The 24,217-nt window shown below is 32.6% G+C and overlaps 1 protein-coding gene and 1 long non-coding RNA gene across 51 annotated transcripts in view; one reads left to right on the top strand and one right to left on the bottom strand.

The window, feature by feature from the left end:
• Nucleotides 1–24,217, top strand: part of slo (calcium-activated potassium channel slo) — a 291,323-nt gene that overhangs the window by 80,825 nt on the left and 186,281 nt on the right. The gene's annotated exons all lie outside the window — the stretch shown is intronic.
• On the bottom strand, nucleotides 11,387–18,835 carry LOC139906857 (uncharacterized). Its single transcript, XR_011782936.1, has 3 exons — nucleotides 16,336–18,835; nucleotides 16,146–16,283; nucleotides 11,387–16,083 (listed from the first exon to the last, which is right to left on the bottom strand). It is a non-coding gene; the product is annotated as an uncharacterized lncRNA (long non-coding RNA).

Raw genomic sequence — 24,217 nt, 5'->3', positions numbered from 1 at the left:
AAATATATTTATATTTTTAAAGAGATTAAGATGAATTATTATTTTCTTATATTAATATTATTATGTTAGCACCATGTAAGCGCACATTAGAAATTGTTCTTCAAAATGGTGAAAAGATATCCTTGGCTAATTATCTCTTAGGATTATTTTTCCTTGGCTGAAGAGCCATTTTGCGAGTGATGACGCTGGGGCAATGGTGCTATATTTAATAGGACCTTCCTGATCTTTTTGCAGGACGAGACAGAACCACCGACTTACTTGTATAAGTCCGCCAAAAATTGATTTACTTCATAATCTGGCTTGTCTTCCATATCTGACTAACTACATAAGAATCTACTGTTAACGTATGGATTGATTTCTTGGTTATCCATTGTATCATCCAATGAAGTTGCCTATACTATTAAATACCTTATTGAATTATTGACCAGAGCTTTTTTATAAGAGTTCAAAATTCGTATTTTTAATTCAGGCAGTTGCTATTAAAATCTTGGACTCAAAATAGGGGTTAAGCCGATCATAAATTCCTTTGAGCAATGCATTCGATGATGGCCTGCATTTGGTTAGTTTTCCCCTGATTCTTGTTAAGTGACAAAAGAGGACCGATATATTAGGAAGAAGATGCCTCAAGGAAACTTTGGGTTTTTTCCCCAGGATAATGTCTAAGGCCTGGGCAGGGGGCTGGAGATAAACACTTCTTCTTCCAGGAACAACAACTCTAGTGGTCATCATAGCTTGGTCGTCACATAAGAGATTGGCGTGCCAGGGCGGGTTAATCTTGATTCGTTAGCTGAATAATTATCTGCAAGGAGTCTTACAGGCTGTTCCAGCGATTTTTGTTTTTTAGTACTCCTTTTATTGTTCATATGGAGCAGCACTGAAAAAGTAAACGTTATAATATTACATTTTCTCCATCTGACCTCAGGAATCTTCTTTGAAGTCCATGTAATTAATGTTTAGATTTTTTTCTATGAACAATCTGGGCACAAACATAAGCCCATTAAGTTCAAAATAATAATTTGTCCCGAGCACGTTGTCCATTGAGCTACGTCGCTCCATTTCCAGGGAGCTTGAGTTGGCGTGACCAATGCTGCATTATATAAAACTTTACTTTAACCCCACTGCAGAATTTAAAAGAGTGGTTGTATCTTGTCCAAACTACTTGCAAAAATGTAATATTTGACAGTGTTCTTTGAAGTACAAGTCGTTCTTCCAGTTGGTACCCTCCTTAGAATCTGAAATCGCTATTAATTTGAAGTAATGAGTTGCACACCTGTTGTTTATAAAATAATTAGGCCTTTGAAATATTGGAGATTTTGCCACTCCTTCAAGACCTCTCGTATTGCCTTAGTTACATTATCGAACATGGGTCTCTTTCATTCAACAGTAGGTGATTGCAATACTTTCCTTTACGATCCTTCCATTCTTGACTACTGTAACGTCGGACGTTATTCTCAGATAACTTTTGTAGCCACTTGTTTAAATATTGCAGGATTCTCCAATAAAATCTGCCCTTTGAAAACTTTACTTGAGATAGCTCTTTTCATCATTGTATACGCTACCTATTTTTCTCACTAGGATATTCCTGAACATGATTTGATTAACTTGATGATTTTTTTCATTCAACATGATTATACGAAATGCCGCTCTCATTGATGTACTCAACATTGTTTTTGTCCACAGAACAATTGTAGTCTCCCAAAAGGACCTCTTATCAGAAGAATCACGAAAGAAATTCACTATAGATGGTTAGTTTTCCTGCATCTTGTTACTTGAGGAGGAGGATTTAGGTTGGCCCTTTCTAGCATTCTTTAGAAAAAGATTATCGAAGGCTGCAAACTCTTCCTTTTGAAATGCCTTCAAAGGACGATTGATAATTGTACAGCTGCTCAATTGAGTTTCAATTTCTTTGTATTGCTACAATTGCAAGGAAAAACTAAACTAAGTGAAAAGTGGACCGTTTATTGTGGTGTGTGAAGCAAACCAATTTTTGTTTGTCCGTTGTCATAATCAACAGCCTCCTAAGCTCTCATACACTTTTTTTGAAGAGTATACATTAGTGCTGAAAGTAGGCAAGGTGTCACCTACAGTTTCAATCGGTCTTTCTCGTTTTGCATATATTGCTTATGATGAATGATGTTACTCTATCTAATAGTTAAAGTTGATAATATTGTACAGAAAAACGCGTGCAAGGAGAAGGGTGAAAAAAATACATATGGTATCATTGTTTAAAATACTGATGTGATTATCATCTGTGTTAAAGATAGGGATAAATTATGTTAATATATTTTTAAGTTAAATGTTAAAAATTCTAAAATCATTGTTAAAATGTCTGCATCATACTTTTAACTCGAGTTATCTTTGTTTAAAGTGGAATATATGTGTTTTTTGTTCAGAAGCTCATAGCTTCAAAACGAATAGATTCAAAAAGCTTAAAAGTATTGCATTTCATAGCTGAAAGTATGAACTCTAATTAAAAATAAAGGAGTTTTTCCAAAAATGTTCTATATTGTTGTCAATTTAAAATAAGGCCACGACAATATTTCAAGGAAATAACTTATTTTTGAATTGATCTCATAATAAAAGTCCATAAGTATTTGTTTGCCCCAGCTAGAAAAGATAGAAAAAAAGAAAGAAATAACAAAAAAGATAGAAACAAAGAGAGAAAAAAAGAAAAAGGATTTGCTACGAGGACTCCCTTGAATGTCCGTTTTTTGAAATCCCTTACTCACTACGGATATGCAACGAGTCCTCTTGTGTCCATGAAGCTTTATATAATTTATTTATACAGTTTGAGACATGAGGCTTAATGTTAAACAACTTTGAACCTTAAAAATAACAAAACAATGTATGACCTATGTCTGAACGCTGCGACGGTATGAGAGAAAAATTAAGACCAAATTTGGAATCAGGAGATCAAAATTTAGCATATGCTGTCCTTGTGCATAAAAAAAGTGTGATTTGTTGGATTAGTGTTATTTGTAAACTTTCATTTTTAAGTACTAAAGAGACAATAAGTAAATTCTTCATATATCATGTATGATAGTATCACTTTCATGTGTCCTGAATAACGTTGTATCCGTGATGAAGGAAGAATATTTTTCATGTATTGAGAGTTATTCAATATGAGACAAACGATTCATCCCTCGAAATTTTAATATATATGCAGGGATGTAAACGAACAAGGAAGGGAAAAAGTTAAACATCCCTTCATTACCAATCTATCTACTCAGTAATATAATATTATAAATCTAGTATAAATTATTTCGCATCAATGTTACAGTTGACACTTCGTACTACTTTTATCTGTGTGTATATTTTTTGTTGTACCTCGGTTTGTCATTTGTTATTAGTTCTGAGCATCGTTACTCGAAATCGGTAAAATGAAAAGTTGCATCGCAAAAATAGTATAAGGAGTTTGAATCAGAAGCCTGATAAATCGTAATCAATGTTAACCTTAGAAGTGTCTGATACCTTGAAAGATTCTGGACCTTTCGTAGCAGAATTGCCTTTTTCACTTTTTTTAACTCTCAATGAAGATATTTTTTAGTTTTTCAACACTTCAAATAAATTATTTGAATTTCAACTTTTTAAAATTTTATATCTTAATGATATAAAATTTTTGTTCCTTCTGTTCAAATTTATTATCTTAAATATATAGTATAATTTTGCATTATTAGAGTTGTTTTTGATATTTTTAGAATTTAATACATCGAGTATTCTATTGAAAAAAAATCTTCTAAAATTGATGACCCTCCAAATTAAAAAAACAAACAAACATCTGCTCCACAAATGGAGTTATTGGATGCAACTACAGTAATGAGCATCAAGAATTGACTAGAAAATCTCCTTTTGATGTATCTAAAGAAGAAATAAATGTATACTTGGCGATTGATCCAACACAATTATCTGAAGATCCTCTAAACTGGTGGAAAAAAAGGATCCTCTGAATTTATATTACTGGCACGGCTAACAAAATTGCAGTTATGCATTCCTACAGCAATTGTCTCTGCTGAAATAGTATTTTCAACAGCTGCGGATATTGTTACGGCTCAGAGAAGTAGCATTTTTTCTAAGCAGGTAGACCAACTGATATTTTTACATAAAAATTATAAATTTACGGAATGAATTTAATGTTAAAAATATTATATCTTGTCTTAAACAATTTCTTTAATATACAGAAAAGTTATATAAATAAACACAAATACGAAAAAATAATATTGATAATGAGTCGATAATTTCTATATTGAAGTAATATACTACATTTGATTTAATAAATAGCGTACAAATACGTTTGAGACAAGAATACTTATGGTACATAGCACATTTTTTTAAAGTATCACCAAATTTCTCAATATTGTGTCATTATAATAATTAATTATCAAGAGAACGTCGAATAAGTCCTGGCCTTAAACTAACATCAAGAGCAATTAGCAAGCCTACTCGATTCAAAGATTATGTGACAGATGTAGATATCACGGGAAATTGTGGCTTAAAAAACCAGAGTTGGTTTTATGGGGATTTGCTCCTTGTCCGTGAAGGGCATATTATTTTATATTTATTATGAATATAAAATATATTTTAATATTTTAACTCAGAAATACATTATTATTCTCCAATAAAGGTCACAAAAAATAGTTACTTTCTTTAGAAAATTTAAGAACAAAATTTGAAATTTCTTTTGTAAAGTAATATTATATGAAGGAAATTGATATGATTGTTTTAAGGACTAGTCATGCGTTATAGAAATTTAGGAAACTAAAAGAAGGTGTTTTTGTACTAGAAAACGAAGCAGACTTGACTTAACGAGGAATCGACACGAATTCAATTAGTTATTTGGAAGATTATTCCCGACTCAATCATTTTTAGAATTGCAATGACATTAAGATTATCTGAAGTGTACATAAGTGACTAATTCACTTTTCACCTAATCAATTAACATTTCCCAAGAATTATTTATGCACATAATAGTAGAACAGAATATGATTTGCAGACAAATATATCGAGAAAGAGAGTTTAAGATAGCCTTCCCCTTTTTTCCCATCTAAGAAAAACTTACAAGTTTGATGCAATCAGGAGTGAGAATTAAGGTATTCAGAATGTATATTTGTTCATATCGGCACTACAGCACGAATTTGATCATACTTAAATTGAAATTGAGATAAGTGTGATATTGACTAGCGATTCATGCCGCATGTTTTATATGCATCAAGGACACTGAAGGAATCTTATCAGTGAAATATTTATCTTAGATTTGGAGATAAAGTAGAGTTTCCTTAAGGAGAGATGGATTCCAGACTTTCAATGAAGGAGCTGTGGATAGAGGATGATGACTTTTTTCGCTCCTTATTGGGCTTCTGATCCGATTATTATGTCGCTTTATGAAATTCTTGTAGAATTAGGTGATGATTCCATATAAGATCTGGACTAATGGATGTATTCTTGAACATAAAGACGATTATTAGCGTGGTAAGAAGTAACTATAAGATACTTTGATGGTAAAATACATCTGCATCAGGAACGATCTTTATATTCAATGAAATGTGATCCAGCGAGAGAGGCACAAAGAGGGGAGATCCCTTGACTGAGTGTAACTTGAAGTTGAAGAGAAGATCTGAGATGAGAAGGCGTATTCCAACTTGCACAGATTGGAATAGGAAAATATGAATTCATTGGAAGAAGAAGGATGAGTGGATGCGGATCCATATATGATACATCCCAATGTTCCCTTGCAAAGATCCATTCTAATCCCCATGAATTAAATGTCTAGACACAAAGTTCCAAATTTTCCCTTTCCCCACCTTCCCATTAATCCCAATAATTTGAATCAATACTTCTCCAGCTAATAATTATGAAGTCAAAGTCAATTATATTTGTTCAATTACAATCTTCAATCAGAAAGAATATAATTATATAAGACAATAATACGACATATATGACAATAATAAAATATTGACTCTAAGAAATTTTGAGCCTGCATATTGAATTATTCTTCAATGTTAGTACATAATTGTGAGCGTGTAAAGTATTGATATATTATAATAATATCATTCAAGATCAAAATATCGTATCATGATACAATACAGGTATTGCTAAAGTTCTAGAAAATATGGTAATACGCCCCTCAGAATATATTAATAACATTTACATATATAAACCACAATAATTGCAAAAATAGTATATATCAAGTCCTGCTTTTGTAGTAGTTTATAATTTCAGAAATTTATCATTTCTTATGTAAATTGTTCCATTAATAATGATTTCGTAGGAGGGGCGATTAAGAGTTATAGAAGTTATTACTCCTTCCATATCCGATCGCTTAGTTCGTATATTTTGAATGAGCACGTGATCTCGAACATTAAATTTCGTAGATTTCGATCTATGTAACATCGGTAAGCTACAATTTGTGTGTCATCAGAACATTAGCTCTAAAGGTGAATTATCCTTTTCTTTAGGTACATTTCGCCATGCATTTAATTGCTTATGACATAATGCTTAACATCCATGACATTTCACGCGGAAAATATTGCATTTTAATTAGAGACTTGGAAAGGACAAAGTTAGAATTTGTGTAGATCTAACCAAATTGAATTTAGCAGTGAAAAGGGAACGACTTATGCTTCCTACAGTGGATTATACTATTTCTTTAATGGGAGGAGCCAAGATTTTTTCAAAATTGGATGCCAACTCAGGATTTCATCAGGTGAGTTTGGAGGAAGAATCCAGAAAGCTTCGGGAGGTTCCGGTACAAAAGGATACCCTTCAGAATTAAATCAGGCCCTGAGAAGTTTCAGAGTGAAATCTATAGGATTTTGTGAAGTCAACAAGGAGCAGTTTGTCTTATGGATGACATTGTTGTATTCGGGAAGAGAAAAGAGGATCATGATGAACGACTTGTACCAACCTTAAGGAAGTTGAAAGATGCTGGAGTTATTTTAATTAAGGAAAAGTGTCGATTTGCTCAAAGCCAAATAGATTTCTTGGGTCAATTTGTAGGAGCAAATGGTGTGGAAAGCTCAAAAGAGAAAGTTGAGGCGATCATGAAGATGAGAGCTCCAGAAAATGTTAATGAGGTTAGAGGGTTGATGGGAACTGTCAATCAGCTCATGAAATTCTTGCCAGACGTAGCAACTAGGACACAGCCCATACATGAACTTCTGAAATCTACTAGTGGATGATATTGGGGTCTGGAGCACGAGAAGGCGTTGGAGGAAAGAAAGAATAATCTCACAAGTAAGGTGATATTGAAAATATCCGACTCGTCGTTAGAAGCAAAAGTATCCGTGGACGCTTCTTCTTATGGATTGGAAGTTCCAAAAGTCTCTCAGAAGCCGAGCGAAGATATGGTCAAATCGAAAAAGAAGCCCTAGAGTCAACTTTTGCATGTGACAGATTTTCAGATTACATTGGTGGTAAAGACATTTTATTAGAAACTGATCATAAACCGTTGATTCCATTATTGTCAGCGAAGGATTTAGATCAACTTCCAGTGTGGATTCAAAGAATGAGGATGAAGCTAATGCGATATTCTTTTACGCTAGTACATGTTCCGGGTAAAAATTTGAATACGGATTATACACTTTCAAGATCTCCAATGGATAACAAGGAAGAATTTACTTTTTGCAAAGAATTGGAATTATATGCAAATCATATACTAGAAGAAATACCTATCACCAATAGCAAGTTAGAAGAAATTATACATCATCAGCGAGAAGATGAAGTTTCTTGACAAATTATGATCTATGCATTAGAAGGATGCTCTGATAAATATCTGGTTAAAGGACTTGTTGGACTATATTACGCTTATCGAGCAGAAATGGCAGTTGTAGGAGGGTTGTTAATGATGTGAACTAGGGTAGTGATTCCCTCTGCAATGATATTGAATGTGTTAGATGGAATACATGAAGGACATCAAGGTATTGTCAAATGTAAAGCTTTGGCTTGGAACACGATATGGTGGCCGGGATTAAGGAAATATATTGAACAACTTTTTGAAAATTGCCGGAGATGTCAAGCCAACAGGAAAAATCATCAGTGGCCGTTAATGCCAACAAAACTTCTTCAGAGGCCGTGGCAATATATCGCTACGGATGTTTATGAAGTAAATGGGAAACAGTACATTGTTCTTGTGGACTATTATTCAAAATGGATTGAGGTGGCAAGTTTACAAAGGACAGCAACGAAGGAAGTCATTGATAGGATGAAACTGTGTATTTTCTAAATTCAGAATCACAGATCAAGTGAAGTCTGATAACACCAGTTATTATACATCAAAAGAGTTCAAACTCTTTGCCAATGAATAGTTTCCGTCATCTTAAAGCAGTCCTGGACATTCATCAGGAAATGGAGAAGCAGAGAGAGCAGTCCAAACTGTTAAAAGACTGTTATCAGGCAGCAAGGACCCTTATTTAGTTCTATTAAATTATAGAGCTACTCCTATCTCTAATGGATATTCTCCAGCTGAGTTAATGATGGGAAGAAGGTTATACACAAAAGTTCCTGTAGCTTCATGCCAGTTATCTCCAATAGTAATAACTAGACAGGCTCTTGATCAGTTGGAGGAAAATAAAAAGACGGCACAAAAGATTATTTTTGATCTAAGACACGCAGCAAAACCTTTGATTACTCTTCAGAAAGGAGATGAAGTTGTAATACCAGATAGAAGACAGTCTGGGATTGTTATAAGAAATTCAACAACACGTTCCTATATCATTGAAACGGATACTGGCTCGTATAGAAGAAATCGGGCCCATTTAAATAAGATGCCATCTACTCGCCTAGAAAAATTATAAATCTAAAGAAATTAATCAGCACGCAAAAGATCTAGGCACAGTAGTTCTAAAAGAGACTGTTACTAAGTCGGGACGGGTGTCTAAGCCCCCAGCGATCTACAATGATTATGTTAAGGTTGAATTCATTCATAGAAAGGGAAATGTGGAATATGTCGTGTTTATTAGTCTCATTGTGTATTATATTTTATGTATGTATTTATTTATGTTTGTTTATGCTTTTGTTGTTTGTTTATCGACGTCTCAAATGTATGTAGTACACGTGTAAATTATAGAATAAAGTCAGTAAGTATTGAGTAATGCAAGACTACACAGTTGTTGAACATAATTTTTCAACAAAAATAAAGCCAGAATATCTATAAACCATTACTAAGTAATTCTTTCCTCCGTAATTAAAAAGTTCAATAGATTCACGTTTTATAATATAAAACGCCTTGCAATTTTCTTCATTCGAGTTTGATTTTGAAGGCTGAAGTTGATGCCTTGCAGCACAGTTTACCCCTGTACTTCGTATCTCATTAGATATAACTGGCAGAGTACAATTGATTGGCAAGTTTTCTATTGCGACTAACACCTGTACGTCCAGAATTTAATTTTTGAAGTATTGATATTTTATATTTCTAAGGGATAATATTTCTGTCATCTTATACGAGTAGACCATTTAAATAAGTTATATTTTCCCAAATTGATCATAGTTTTGTGTTGCAGGATGTTCTTTTGATAATAAATGAACACTTCTCCCTTTTAAAAATACCTCAATTATTGCTTGGTAACCAACATCGTGTATAGCAGCATCTACATGAATTTGAAGTAAATGATCCTTAACTTTAATATCTGATATGATTATTTCTTCTTCTTTTGGTGGAGATAAAATTGGTGAGTGAGATAAAGTATCTGCTATGATATGGGGGTTTCCTGTAAACAACCCTAACTTGAATTTGTAGACTTATATTTTTCTTTGATCTCCATGCATCAAATTTGGCAAATACTTTGGATCCTGCAGGAACTGAAGATATGATGTCAGAAGCAGAATTGCATAGGATGTTCAACGACTTTGTTTAGTTTTGTGTAGTCCATAAGTACTTATATTCCTTTTTCTTTTAACTTGCTTGTGAACAAAAAAACGCTGTTCATAACCATTCTATTACTACTTTACATTTTTGGATAACTCCCATCTTTACATAATTGTCCAATTCCTCAGTTGCAATGTCCTCGTAGTGTATCGGAATCTTGCAGCCACTTAAACATTTAAAGGGTACGATTATTCCATCCATCCCTAAATTGTATTTAATCGAAGGACCCTTCATTGCCTTCAACTCATCCGAAAATACAATCGAATAATTAGCTAGGCCAGAGGCTCTTAATCTGGGATCGATTGAACTTCAGGGGTTCGGTGAGACACTCTTAGGGGTTCGGTAAGCTCCCGCATCCACTGACGCGATTATCGACTGGGGTGACCTGCTTTCAGTGTGAATGAGGCGCAACAGCATTGAATCGCTGAGAGAGGGGGATACGAACATGAAAAAATGGTAAATATCCGCTGTAAGATTCAATAAAGTTTCTTCTCTGTGTTAGATTACAAATATTTAGTTGCGTAATAAAAATGTGTTACACGAAATAAATACAGCCCCTTCTTGTTAATTGTGACGTTACACTCCGCTTGTCCATCATTGGCTGCAGGTGATTAGGCCACCGTGCTCAGCATTGATATCTGTGCTGTAGGGAACTTGGTGCACTCAGAAATCAACTTTTGAGTATATGATTTTATGTTATTTGTTATTTTCTTTTAATCTTTCAATATCATCTCTAACTATGTTGAGCAAAAAAAGAAAGTTATCTGACGAATACGTAGAATATGGATTCACATTTTTAAAGGAACATGATGGAAATCAGCGTCCTCAATGTATGATTTGCACTGAGCAATTATTGTGTAGTACAGGGAAATCTAAAGGAACCCTTCCTAAGGCTGCATAAAGATGGTATATACAAGAATTTCTTGAATTCAAAGTGAAAAGAGCATCAACAGCATCTCTTCAGAGCAACAACGCTGTCAACATTTTGGTGTCTGTAAATTGTACCATACTCTCTTATTATCTCATACCGTTTGCAACAACCTATATTTTTATTTTATTTTCCTTCACACATCAGGCAAAAATAATAGAAGTTTGTAACCAAATACAGAAAACATAGAATATCCAAATAAGAATTATCAAAATAAAAAATACAAAAATGTAAAAGTAAGAATTTGAAATATTATATGTTTAATTAAATTAATGAAGGAGGAAAAGGAAAAAGGAAAAAAACTTGTAGATAAGTAACTATATTAAGAAGTGAGGTTATCTTGCTAGCTCTTTATAGACCCCTCCCTATCTCGCTCTTTTCCTTTTCTCCAATGTATCATTCAGTATCTCATATGATGTAGTTGCGATCCTCCTATGTTAACGTCATCATGCAGGAATTTTGTTCAGTGATTTAATTCTATAATAAGTAGTAACACAGAAGAGCCATTCCGAATCCCTCTCATCTATAGAATTCCCTGGTCCGTCGGTAGCTTCATAAACGGTAATAATTCATCATTTTCCTGTAATTTTTGACTGGGCAGAGACGGCTTCTAGGATTTCCATTGAGTGGAGTGCATAATCTTCCAGGCTTCGTGGAATAGGCAAGATTTTATTTTTAACAACATATATTATCCCCTGGACTTTAGAGATTATATATTCAATTTTTATGTTCTGTTTGTACTTCAAAGACGTTGCTACAAGCCCATCTGAAGAGTAGAGTTCTTGGCCGTACTTTCAACAGATAATACAATCCACCATTTTAACAACAGGAGCCACTTTTGAGCAAAAATAAAACAAATGGAATGAGGTCTCGATTTTTTCAATATGCAACAACATATCTTTGTGATTAATCCCTTTCGAGGATGGTCGATATGAAAACGAAGAAAAGTAACACACTCTGATGCTAAAACGATATGATAGTTGCATTTGCCACGTGAACACACACACATTTCTGAAATTGTGTTCGTAAGGCAACAGCAAAATATAAATTGATATGCAACTAATATTCACTAAGTTATGTTTTTGTGGACTAATCAAACATATACCTATGTTCTGAAGAAATCATATTTATTTTTCCAACCATGAAGGGGTTCGGTGAATGCGCTGATGAAGCTTGCAGGACTCAGTACCTCCAATTATGTTAAGAACCACTACCCTAGGCAATAAGATGTAAGCTGAGTTGGATTTTTCTTGGAATATGCAAATTTTGCCCTTGTATTTCTTGAGTGAATTTGAAGAGGAATTTTTTTTTAAGAATGTCTAATTTTACTTAGGTCTCACAATCAAGTAGTATGTTACTTTGTATATCGTCCATCACAACTGCTTTGATGTGTGAATGATTTTTAAAGTATGAAAGGTTCTTTTCCGTAACGTCAATGCATTTCATTTGCTGTTTCTATACATTATAAACTGTAGGAATATACGATTTATCTAAAGGAAGTCAATATATTTTTTACTAGGTAATATGATATCAAGGGCACAGTGGTTCCTGAATCGGATAAATGTCAAATTTAAGATTGAACCGACCAGCCGGTTTGTGAACTGCGATTTCTGCTTTGGGTATAGGTTTGGATTAAATGAAGTTAGCCCAGATGTTATTGCATCATAGTTTCCTTAGATATGAGTTTTACAAATTTTGGAAATATGACCATTTTTTCACAATCTTTGTATTTCATTTCACCAGTCATTATTGTATTTGTTGGGTTTGTGAAAACTTGATCCACATCTGAAACAAATTATCCTTTTATATGGGGGTTTCTGCGCTGGTGTTGTCTTCTTAGTTTTATCAAAAAACTGTATATTGAGTTTTGTTTGCATCAACAGATTCGTATCTCAGAAATTTCCAAAATACTATGAAGAGAGCATTCTTTTCATTACAACATTTCATTTCCCAGTTATTCATTTGTACATGAATTATTAGTTAGCATCGAATATCATCCTTCAAAATTCAGGTTTTGAAGATCTGTAGTATCTCCAATACTTCAAAGTATTTGGTATGCTTGTGACATCAATTCATCTCTGGGTTGTCTTCCACTGATACATTCAACTTATCTCTTAAACGTTGGATATATTATTTTTAAAATCTGAATACAAAATTTGCATAAGAGACAGGACATGTATGTTGTTAGAATCTTTAAAAATTGGTGTTAACTCGACAATTTCTGTTTTATTGTTTCTCCTAAATTTAAATATACCCATTTGAAAAAATAGGCATGCTGTACTGAGATTCCAATAAGATTTATGTTACTTGACTTGTAATATGAGGAGAACTTCTGTATTCATAGTTTCATTTCGACAGGATTATGTTGTAAAATTAAATGTTCTGGTCGTAGTTCTATGTTTATAATTAACTCTAATTAATTATATATTCAATTAATGTAATAGATGTGTAAAGCTCAGGAGTAGAAGTGTATGAAAAAAGAAAGCTTTCAATTTAGATCTTGTCAACTGTGAAGAGTACTGAAGAAGAGGATCCTTGGATCATTTAGGTAATAAGGATGTCTTTGTATTATAATATTACATCACTAAGTATATTTGTAGAATTATTAGTAGAAAGTTTATAGTTGTCCTGTATCAATAATATCCTCTTTCAACACTCAGATTATTTTATGCCACTGTAACATGTTGAATAGTGGATGAGTAACAAATTATATTTTAATATGAGAAGGTACATGAAAAATGAATATATACAATAGTTATATACAAGTAAATATGGTAACACATACATAAAGTGTGGGAAATATAACTAACTAGCAGGACATAAACTACATTAATCACGCAACATATTTAGAATAAAACAAAATAGTAACATTAAAACACAATTCTGACACTGCCTACCAGGACAAACTATTAGGTTTTCATCTTATAATTTTTACAACTTTAAAAACAGAGTGTACATAGAAAGTACACTTATGCCTATCTTTCACACTCCTTACTAAGTTATATTTTCCGGGAAAAGCTTCAACGATTCAGCCTATTGCTAATTCCTAATATTGATCCTTATCTAAAACCACCCTAATATCATCAACGGCGAGATTTTCCCTTTCGTTCCTCCATTTGCTTCTCTTCTAAAGATCCAAAATATAATAATTCTTCCAACAGTCTCCTACTCTCTCCAATAGAGTATTTAACTTATTTCGTCTAGATTCATAACTCACACTACCATTGACCATGTTATCCGGAATATCCATCACATTTTATCCGGTTATAAGCATTGAAGGCGTCAAAAAGTTATGTACTACATCAGTTTATAATCTACTTAACGGTTTGTTGTTTATAACAGCTTCAATTTGAATTAAAGTTGTATTTTGTGGCTTGGAGCTCAAGCGTGCTAATCGAAACTGCCGATTAAATAACGTTTTTGTCCACTTCACCATAGACTCCCAAGCTCCGCCCTAATTAGGTGCTCTAATGACAATAAATTTCCATTCAAAACCCTGTCCATAGCCCATTTTGAAAAACGTACTTCTCTTTTTATAAAAACTTTGATATAACTTTTGAAGTACCAACGAATTCTTCCCATTGTCACTTCATATAACCCTAAGCACTTATCTTTTGTACATAAATCTCCTTAATGCAATTCAAAACTCGGCAGTTTTTAGAGACTGTGCTATGTCTAAAGTTGATAATTCTGTAGAAAAAAAACGCGTGCAAGGAGAAAGGGGGGGGGGGAAAGAAAGACTTATGGTATCATTGTTTAAAATACTGATATGATTATCATCTGCCTAATTAGTATCATTTTTGAGGGTAAAACGAAAGTAATTATTAGCAAAATGTTTAATGAAAATATACTACGTATAATTGACTTAGACGTTTTTTATCCGTTACAGTAGACTTGAAAACGTCACAATCAATGAAATTGTAATTGATTATGAACCATGACATGAATTCTAACAAATGAAACGACAAAGTAAAGTTTTTCGAAATATATTTGAAGTTCCAAGTTTAAAAAAGAAGGCTTAAATTGAATATAATCTATATACTAAAAAATAAACCATCTTACATTGATGTTAAATATACAAATTTAAACAATTAGAATCATATGACTAATAATAACAATAATAATAAATACAGAATATTGAAATAATAGATTGATCCAAATAATATTTTCTTGTTCGAACATAAATTCAGTTATATATGTCATAACTTTATGTTGCAAAATACAAGCCAGACGTTGAGTTTAATCAAAAAGATCATCACCCTTTTTTCCTAAAATAGAAGTTGCTATATACAATTGTGCACAAGATAGACATATCTCTACCAATAAGTAAAATTGATAATATTGTAAAGAAAAACGCGTGCAAGGAGAAGGGGGGGGGGCAATACATATGGTATCATTGTTTAAAATACTGATGTGATTATCATCTGCCTGTTTTATTATCATTTTTGAGGGTATAACGAAAGTATTTATTAGCAAAATGTTTAATGCAGATATACTACGTATAATTGACTTAAGACATTTTTTATCCGTTAATAAAATTGTAATTCATTATGAACCTTATTCTCAGAATAATAGCTAATGAAACGACAAAGTAGAGTATTTCGAAATATTTTTGAAGTTCCAAATTTAAAAAAGAAGGCTTAAATTGAATATAATCTATATACTAAAAAATATACCATCATACATTTATGTTAAATATACAAAATTAAACAATTGGAATCATATAACTAAAAACAATAAATTATATATACAGAATATTGAAATAATAGATTGATCCAAATAATATTTTCTTGTTCTGACACCGGAATCCAGTTAAACATGTCATAACTTTAGGTTGCAAAACACAAGCGAGACGTGGAGTTTAATCAAAAAAGATAACCACCCCTCTTCTTCATGTGGTAGTTGCTATATACACAGGATAGATATATCTCTACCAATGAGATCTAACTAATTATTAATAATAAAGTAAATGTCAAAATCATAAAATTAGACAATAAATATACTTATAAAAAAAATGTTAGAAATAAATCCATCTTAAAGATTTAGAGCAAAAGCAAATTATGTAGTAATGTCCGGCGATATTACTCCTTATTAAGAGCATCAAAAAAAGATATTTTCCCCGATATTTATGCTTACATAACGACATAATATTATCATGAAGGATATACACAATTGCTAATTATAATGCTACACCCAATGCAACTACCCCCGTTGTTGTGACCATTTAAGCAGTTGTTTTTGGCTTTTATGAGTTTTCCGATCACCATTTCTTGGAGCGTATCAACCATAGCTAAGCCTTAAGTGATAAAAAAGGAATATGTATTGACTATGTAATATTGTAAAACTTAATTATCATACCCAAGTCTTTAAATGAAGAAACTAGTTTCAGAAAAACTAGTTGCGAACCATTCAAAGCTACTACCTGCATTGTTGGGACCATAAGCAGTTGTTTTTGTCATTTAATGATTTGTGTATTATAATTCTTGATCATTTTAGCTAAAATAGAATCATATTTTATGATTAGATTTTAAAATAAATTAATACTTACTTTTAGATGGTACAAAATTCAGAGTTCCATTTCTTAGTTTGTTGTGAATGACTTTTAATATGCTGAGAATTATCTTAACTTCACAATTTACAATGAGGGTAGTTCTATAAATGCCATCATTTCCAACATCCTCCATTAATTTAATGATGGTTCCTCGGAAAGGGATGGGTTTACCCGTGTATTTCTCCATAAATTTTTTGAACGTAGAATGATTAGCAATGGATAAGGTTATATTACATGCATGAAGCATCTTTGTGAGATTAGAGTTTAAGTCTGACTTGATGTATTCATCATTAAATTGATTTTTTAGTTGAATATCCACGCTGTTGATATGAGCTGATGATAATGAGTGACGTGTAATTCTAGACAGGGGACTAAAGACACATTTATGTCGATAAATCCGACAAAGCAATCTGTTTCTTATCCGGTAAGTATTTTCCAAATTCCTAGGCTTCCATTTTCTGAAATCCAGACAGAAGACAATTTTATTTTAGACATTGTATTCAGTACTCTATCGACTTTCAGCATCTAATATTATATTAATATTGAATAATAAAGGCGGGAATGATAACGTTCTTTATAGAAAATGTATATTATTTAATCAATGATGCCATAATTATTTCTTCTCTTGTCCTAGCACGCTTTTGTATTCTTACCAAAGTTGTCTACCTTAGCTATGTCAAAGTGCATTGCTCTAATTGATAAATGAGAAAAGAGACATATATAAGCTTTAATAGGAACTTTTGAAGTCCTTGAACTATAGACCACGATTGTCAAGCGTAGTCAACTGAAATGTTTGAAAACGGCGATACAAAATCTGCTCTCAACATTGTCAAATCTCCCATTATTTGAGGTTCATGTTTTGCTAGTTTTCTTTGGCATTTCACAGACATACGTAATTTAGATTTTTCCAATCTTTGAGCATTAACAATCTAAAAACGTAGGCTAAGTTAAGCAAATATACTATTTGACCCGGCATGAAGCAGTCTTAAATCTTAAAGTCTGAAAATACCACACCATTGGACGAATTTTAACATCCAACCTGGGATTCTTTTCAATTTAGATCATGATGAAAATCTTTGTAACAGTACATAAATGATATGTTCCACAACTTCAACACATATTGTCAAAGTAACATTCTTACTTCTATTGAAATATACTTATCATCTTTTCCAATCAAACAAGAATTATTTGGCCAAAGTTCAAGCATTCCACTCAACTAATTAGGACCATGACACCAAAAGTTATAGTAACCAAATTGTTTTACACTTATCACCCTACTTCCAGGATCTGTTGGATTATCTGCACTACGAATATATCTCCAAGATAATGGCCTTGTAAAAGTTCAACACGATTTGCAACAAAAATCTTCTATTTACTTGAGTTAGAGTTATTCCAATCTCCCGCAATCATTGATTTTATCCAAGCTTACACATATTGTTTCAAATAGGTGTAATATTCAGAAAAGTTCTGAATCATTCTAGCAGCCAATACAGCACTTTCTTACTCCCTTCTTGGAATAGTTTCCAATAATATTAATAAGAATTAGAGACAAACTAGGTCAAATTCCAACCTCCACTTTAGAATTTTTTTTAAACTCATATAACAAGGTACGAGCAGATTCTAAGTCACAAGATCCCTCACAAACATCGTCAACATATAACTTACCACTAATAGACTTCTATGCAAGATAATACTTACGCCCTATTTCAATTTCAGAATGATGCTTAATACTTCATATTGCGAGAAATTGCAAAAACTTCACTCCAAACATGACGGATGTCATAATGAAGACTTGTGGCTGCATATTACGATTTTTGTACCTCCAAAGATATTGTTGAAAACAATAATCGTTAGGATCAATTTTTGTTGGACAAAACATTTTTCCTGTCAGCCATAACCCCAATTATATGGTGTCGAAAGCGAACTAAAATGTGTCCAATATCGGATTGATGTCTCGGTCCATATAAAAGAAAATTAGTCGACTAAATTCCGCTACTTTCCAGAAAACTAGCATAGAAAACAGTGAGAACATTCGAAGTTGTTTTGTCTTCACGGATCACAGGATGATTGGTGATAAATACAGAAGACCATTACGAAATTCTTGAAGTTCTTCATGATTGACCTTCCAAGCAAATCCCAACTCTTCGTAAGATCTCATATATATAGTATATTCCTCTTTGAGTTAAGTGTCCTTTCAAGTTTACGTTCAAGGGAAATCAATTTTGAATTAATAAACTCATAATCTGATTTTTATGTCGAAACATTATTTTAAAAAGACAACACAAACTCATATCTACCCTTTTAAAAGGATATTGAATTATTGATTTTTTCACGAGCAATAAGAGCTTCCTTCACAAGAGATCATTCAGAATCTAAAATGCCAATCGATTCTATTGATCAAAATTTCTTAACTAAATTATTTAATTCATCTTCATCCCTATTCTTCTTTGAAAAATTTGTAACTAAAACTTTAGATTTAAATTTGGAGGGGATTTGATATGAGCTAGGTCCAATAGAACGTAACCAAAAGCTGTCTCTAAAGCTGCAGGCAAAACAATACTGTCTGGAGGTTTTATAAAATTCGCAGTAACAAAACGAAGATAATTGTTTATACCAATTAGAATTTCAACCCCCAAATGGGGATTGTCTTCCTGAATGGCAAAATCCAAATTTTTTAAATGCGAGTATTTGCTCCAATCAATTATCAAAGGTTTGAGGTGATAACAAATTCTATTATCGCTAATAAGGGTATTTGTAGAATAAACATTAGGCGAACCCAGACTAGACAGTCTGAATGAAGCGATCGAAGTTTTAAGAGTTGACTTTCGATTTCCGAAACCAGAAGATAATTTCGAAAAGCTTTCAAAAATGGAGTTTCATTTTATTAATTACACGCTTTGATATTCAGGATTCCTGTGATATTGTGTCGAAAACAACCCGTATAGGTATAAGTTGGTCTTTAGAATCAATCAGATCAAGTAATACAGAAGGCATAATCTGATTCACACGGGGCATATTGTCGTTGAAAGAGTGTGAATAGAATTGTAAATTGACATCTGTATATTGAAATGATTGTCCATGTTAGAAGTCTCAAAATGCAGTATTGAATGATGAGTTTTTAATTAACAATTCCCTTCACATTTCCCGAAGCACATTGTTTTAGGATTCATCCAGACATCTAAAACACAAATTAAATTTCTTAGTAGATTCCAACGAGAGGCAGAGGACTCCTGAGCAAAGTTAAAACATTCTTTTACAGAATGATTTGAAATTCTACAACATAATCAGGTAGGTGTAATGGAAGTAATATAAGTATTGGAAGATTTGGAATGAATATTTTTTTTGTAATCCTTTAATGATGAATGAGAAGGTGAAAGCGAAGCTTTTCGAGCAGATATCTCCCTTGATGTCAAATGTTTGTATTTTTCGACTGAAAGGAACTTCTCTTTGCCTTTAATGAGTTCGTTCTTCCAGGACTACGTAACCTCAGAGGGAAGTTTTGATTCTTAAATAGGAACCATTATGACGTCGAAAATCTTTAAAGTATGAAGGCGACCAGATATTAAATCTAAACATTCCTTCATTTGTGCAGGATCAATGGAACTTATCGGTTTTAATTTCATAAAACCTTTTATTATATTAAGAAATCATAGTTCTTTGTTGTTCAAAGCAATTTTTAACATACTTAATGTCATTCTGATAATATTCAGCTAAGGGAGAGAAAGAATTCAAGAAATGTGAAGCTGAGCCTCGAAGCGATTGACGTAGGTAGCCATGTTGATAAAAAGTAATGACCTTGGATTTGGAATGAATTAAGGTGTCAAAATCCTCCCAAAATGCAGGAAATTATGCGACATTTCTATAGAAAAGAGGTGGTGCAGTCGATGACGGTAGAGAGGAGTCCTTAAGGGTTCCTTTCATTTATGACATTTTATCAAGGACATTGGAGAAGAATGTGAACAATAGATCTTCAGAAATAGTATAATCTTCACAACGATGATCTGCAGGAAAAACTTGGATTATTTTTTCTTGTAATTCATTATTTGTGCCCGTTTTAGAGAGCTGATGGTTTTCACAAATCTCACGAAGTTCCAAAAATTTATAATTTTTCAAGTTTTCCAGGGATGACATGATGCAAATTCTAGTTAATATAAACAAAAAATTACAAAATAAATAACAATGACAACACAATGACGAAGGATGACGTCAGACAAATGATAAGCGTGTAATCGAAAATTTAATGAAGAATAATATTATAAATGTAGTGGCTGTTTCACAAAATCTGCTTTTTGTGGAGAAATAGCATAAACTAAAAATATAAACTTGTTATCTCACCGAAGACGAATGATATGAAACCAAGGATTTTAGTTAATTTATTATTTTTTTGGCAGAATATTATGGCGGACATCCCTTATTAACGAACGAAGAAAAACTGATAAAAAGGAACAGGCAATAAACTATAGATAAAAAGAAAGAATGTCGAAGCAAGGGGGTCCGATCAAGTTACTGGCTGACCAGTAGCGGTTTATTATATTTTTGATTTGCGGTTCATTTTGTTTACCATGCCCAAAGTACATACAATTTTCCTCACTAATCTTAAATGTTATGCAATTATTGTGTATTACTCCCTTTTATGTAAATACATAATTGAAGTTATCTACAACCGAATTTTTTTTAAGAACATCTCATCGAATAGAAACTATAATCATATGATATTCGGTGGCCATTGGATATTAAACATTTTAGAATTGTGGGAGAACTAATTATCTTTGTAATTCGTGAATTATGGTGAAGTGACCTTTTTTGATGGATGTATGTGAAACAAGTATTCAAATTTAGAACACATTGGGTATAGTACTTGAATACTTTATTGTGCCTCCTAAAAATATTGACTCTACTATTCAACTGCATGTAAAGTATAAAGTAATGCATTGTGATTTGGTGGACTTTAACCATAAAACGTTCGAATATACGGATTTGCATCCACTCAACCTTCTTCTTTCTAGGAGTTCATATTTTTGACATTTGTGATAACCCCTTTGGAAAATTTAAATCACTTTAAATTTAGCTAACTACAACTACGATCTCAAGAAACACGGAATATCCAAAATTAGAAATCTTACAAAAAAACTAAGGAAATGCATATGTTTTAATGGTTATAAAATGAAGGAAAACTTTTCTTTTTACATATCTTATAGGTTTTTCCCATCCCTATAAATAGGTCATATTACTACATTTTCAAATGTAAATATTTAAATCATGTGTTATTTCTAACTTTGTTCAAACTAAATGTACCGGGTGTTCCATTGAAATCTGACCCCTTAAAAATTTAATAATTAAAGAAGATTGAGTGATTGAAAATAATTCATATTTCGATATTAAAGCATAAGCAATTAGTTACAAGACAAAATAAACCCTATCTCTCTAACTTGCGTACAAGTCGAAAAATTGAAACTTCAACGTGATCGACGAATTCCCATTTGCGCACTCCAAGCAGTTGGGCGTCTTGAGGGCCACAGTCTATGTCTTCGGCAAGTCTGAAAAGTTGGAAAGGAAGAAGGAATCTTTCAAAAAGGCAAAACTTTACCAACAGGACTTAAAAAAACAGCCCAGGCTAATCCTCTAGCTCCATGGGGACCTATGTAAGAGATCTCATGGTTTCATACCACCTTCTCTATAAACTATCAAAAAAGCGTGTGGAAAGAGCCATGTTAGGTTGGAGAGCCTACTTTTGACATCAGCAATGAAGGAACCCCATCTCCTCTGTTGCAAGACTTGTTTGAAAGAGTTCGTTTGTACTCTTTTTTCAACCTTTTTTCACACTTTTGTCCCCTCCACCACAACTTTTGGGTGTATGTTGAGTAGAAGGCCGTCTTCCAGACACAAAGACCCACAAAGCCACTGTCAGAGAGCACTTGGGACCATCACAAAGGACTACATCCCCAGTGGGTACCATGCCTTCCACTGGGGCCTGGAAGCCATCATTGCCTCTAAGGTGGTTACATTAATGATTAAGAGATCTCAGACACACATCTATTTATAGTATTAATTTTGTTGAAATTATATTGTTAATTAATAAATTGTATCTTATTAAAGTTTAAAATTCAAAGTGTTCATATTTTAATGCACCCCTCGGTATATTGTTTTTTTATAGGAGTAGGCTTCATGGAATTGGGAGAGATTTCTTTGGCTACAATATGAGCTTCATTGAATTAAGAAAAAAAAATTGAAAAATCTTACAGCATCGATTAAATATACTTTTCCTAGTCACCACCTGAAAGGTTGGTTTCATACGAAGTGTCAAATCTCTTTTTTATGATTAGTCATACGAAAAGTATAAGACAATATCTTTTGACGAAAGAATACTATATCAAATAATTCACATGTGATACGGTGTAATCCTATAGGATTTCAGATATTACAGAGGAAGGAATTGATAGCAATTGCTTAATGGAGAGTAATAACAACTGTCGACAGCGATTCCATAATTTTTTAAATGGCAATCTACTGCCAAAGTAATGAGATTATTTCTGAGGGAAGCGTATTGGATTGAACAAGCGACATCCTGAGTTATTTCTACCCTCAATTGTAGAGTATTCTTAGCAGAAATAATATCAATTTGTTATGAAAAAAAGTTACTTGTTCCAACTCTAGTATTCACATTCCAAAAACATATATAAGAATATGAAAACAAGTTTCAAAAGTAATAAAGTAAATGGGCCTTTTATTAGAAGGTCAAAATTCTTTACACTTTAATCAAAAGACTTTGTTCTTTATCTTTTGAAATTTAGAGCTTCGATGGAAAAATATGGTTAATTACACACATCTATAACTCGCAAAAGAATTGTGTTTATTTCTTAAAATGTGGATATTATCCTTTTTTTTATTGTTTGGCAATCATTATGGTAAATGATACTTTTGGTGTATAGGCTGGAGATATTGCAAACCAGATTAAGGCCATACTGTACCCAAAAAAAAGTTTCCTTCAAAAAAAATTCTGAAAAGTAGAAAAATCTCTCATATATCGAAGAACATAAGAGGTTCAATTGATTCCGTCGAATAGGATAAGGACAATAATTGAGATGGACTTCCACAAGGCATATCATTTTATAATCACAGTTACATATTTCAAGTGGCTAGAAAAATGTTACCTAAACGTTTTTTAACCACGATAGAACATCAATTCTAACGTACTCAATAGGAGTTGCGGACAAGGGTATTGTTTATTGATATCATTGTAAATCTTTGTATATATCTACAGAGAATATATAAGTGCTTTGGTATTTCATTGGTTAATCTAAACACTTATTAGATACATACGCAGACGACATGACTTTTTTTGTTAAATTAAATAGAGAAAGACAACAAGTTAAAAAAATCGGTATTTTTCTAAATTCATTTAAAAATATTTACATCAATCTGACTTGAAAATAAATAAAACAAAAAATACTATACTTCCAATAAGGATTTGGTGTCCGAAGATCTCTAATAAAATAGCGAAATGTTCAATATGATGGAGGATACAATTCTTTGGTATTGAATGGCAAAAATATCGGAAGACAAGTAATAAATGGAGAACACATAACTAAATAGTGTATAAAAAATTGATGGAGAGGAGTGGGGTCAATCTCCAGAGGAGAATCGATTTATACTTTACTTTGGTATTGTATAAAGTACGTTATCTGCCTATTTCGCTGATAATTTATTGTTGAAGGTTATTTACCCTCATACATACGTCCTGGCATTCAAGAGGCATGAAGGTGGTGAATTGTCTCTTTTGACTTCTATTATTCCCTAGATCTATTAGCGGGATATAATCAACACATCATCTTCATTTACCTTTCTATAATAATAGGGCTGTAAAAATACCTGTATAGTA

The sequence above is a fragment of the Lepeophtheirus salmonis genome, chromosome 12, assembly GCF_016086655.4.
Source record: "Lepeophtheirus salmonis chromosome 12, UVic_Lsal_1.4, whole genome shotgun sequence".
Classification (NCBI taxonomy): domain Eukaryota; kingdom Metazoa; phylum Arthropoda; class Copepoda; order Siphonostomatoida; family Caligidae; genus Lepeophtheirus; species Lepeophtheirus salmonis.
The sequence above is the reverse complement of the archived record's forward strand: the minus strand, read 5'-3'. Positions and strand labels throughout refer to the sequence as shown.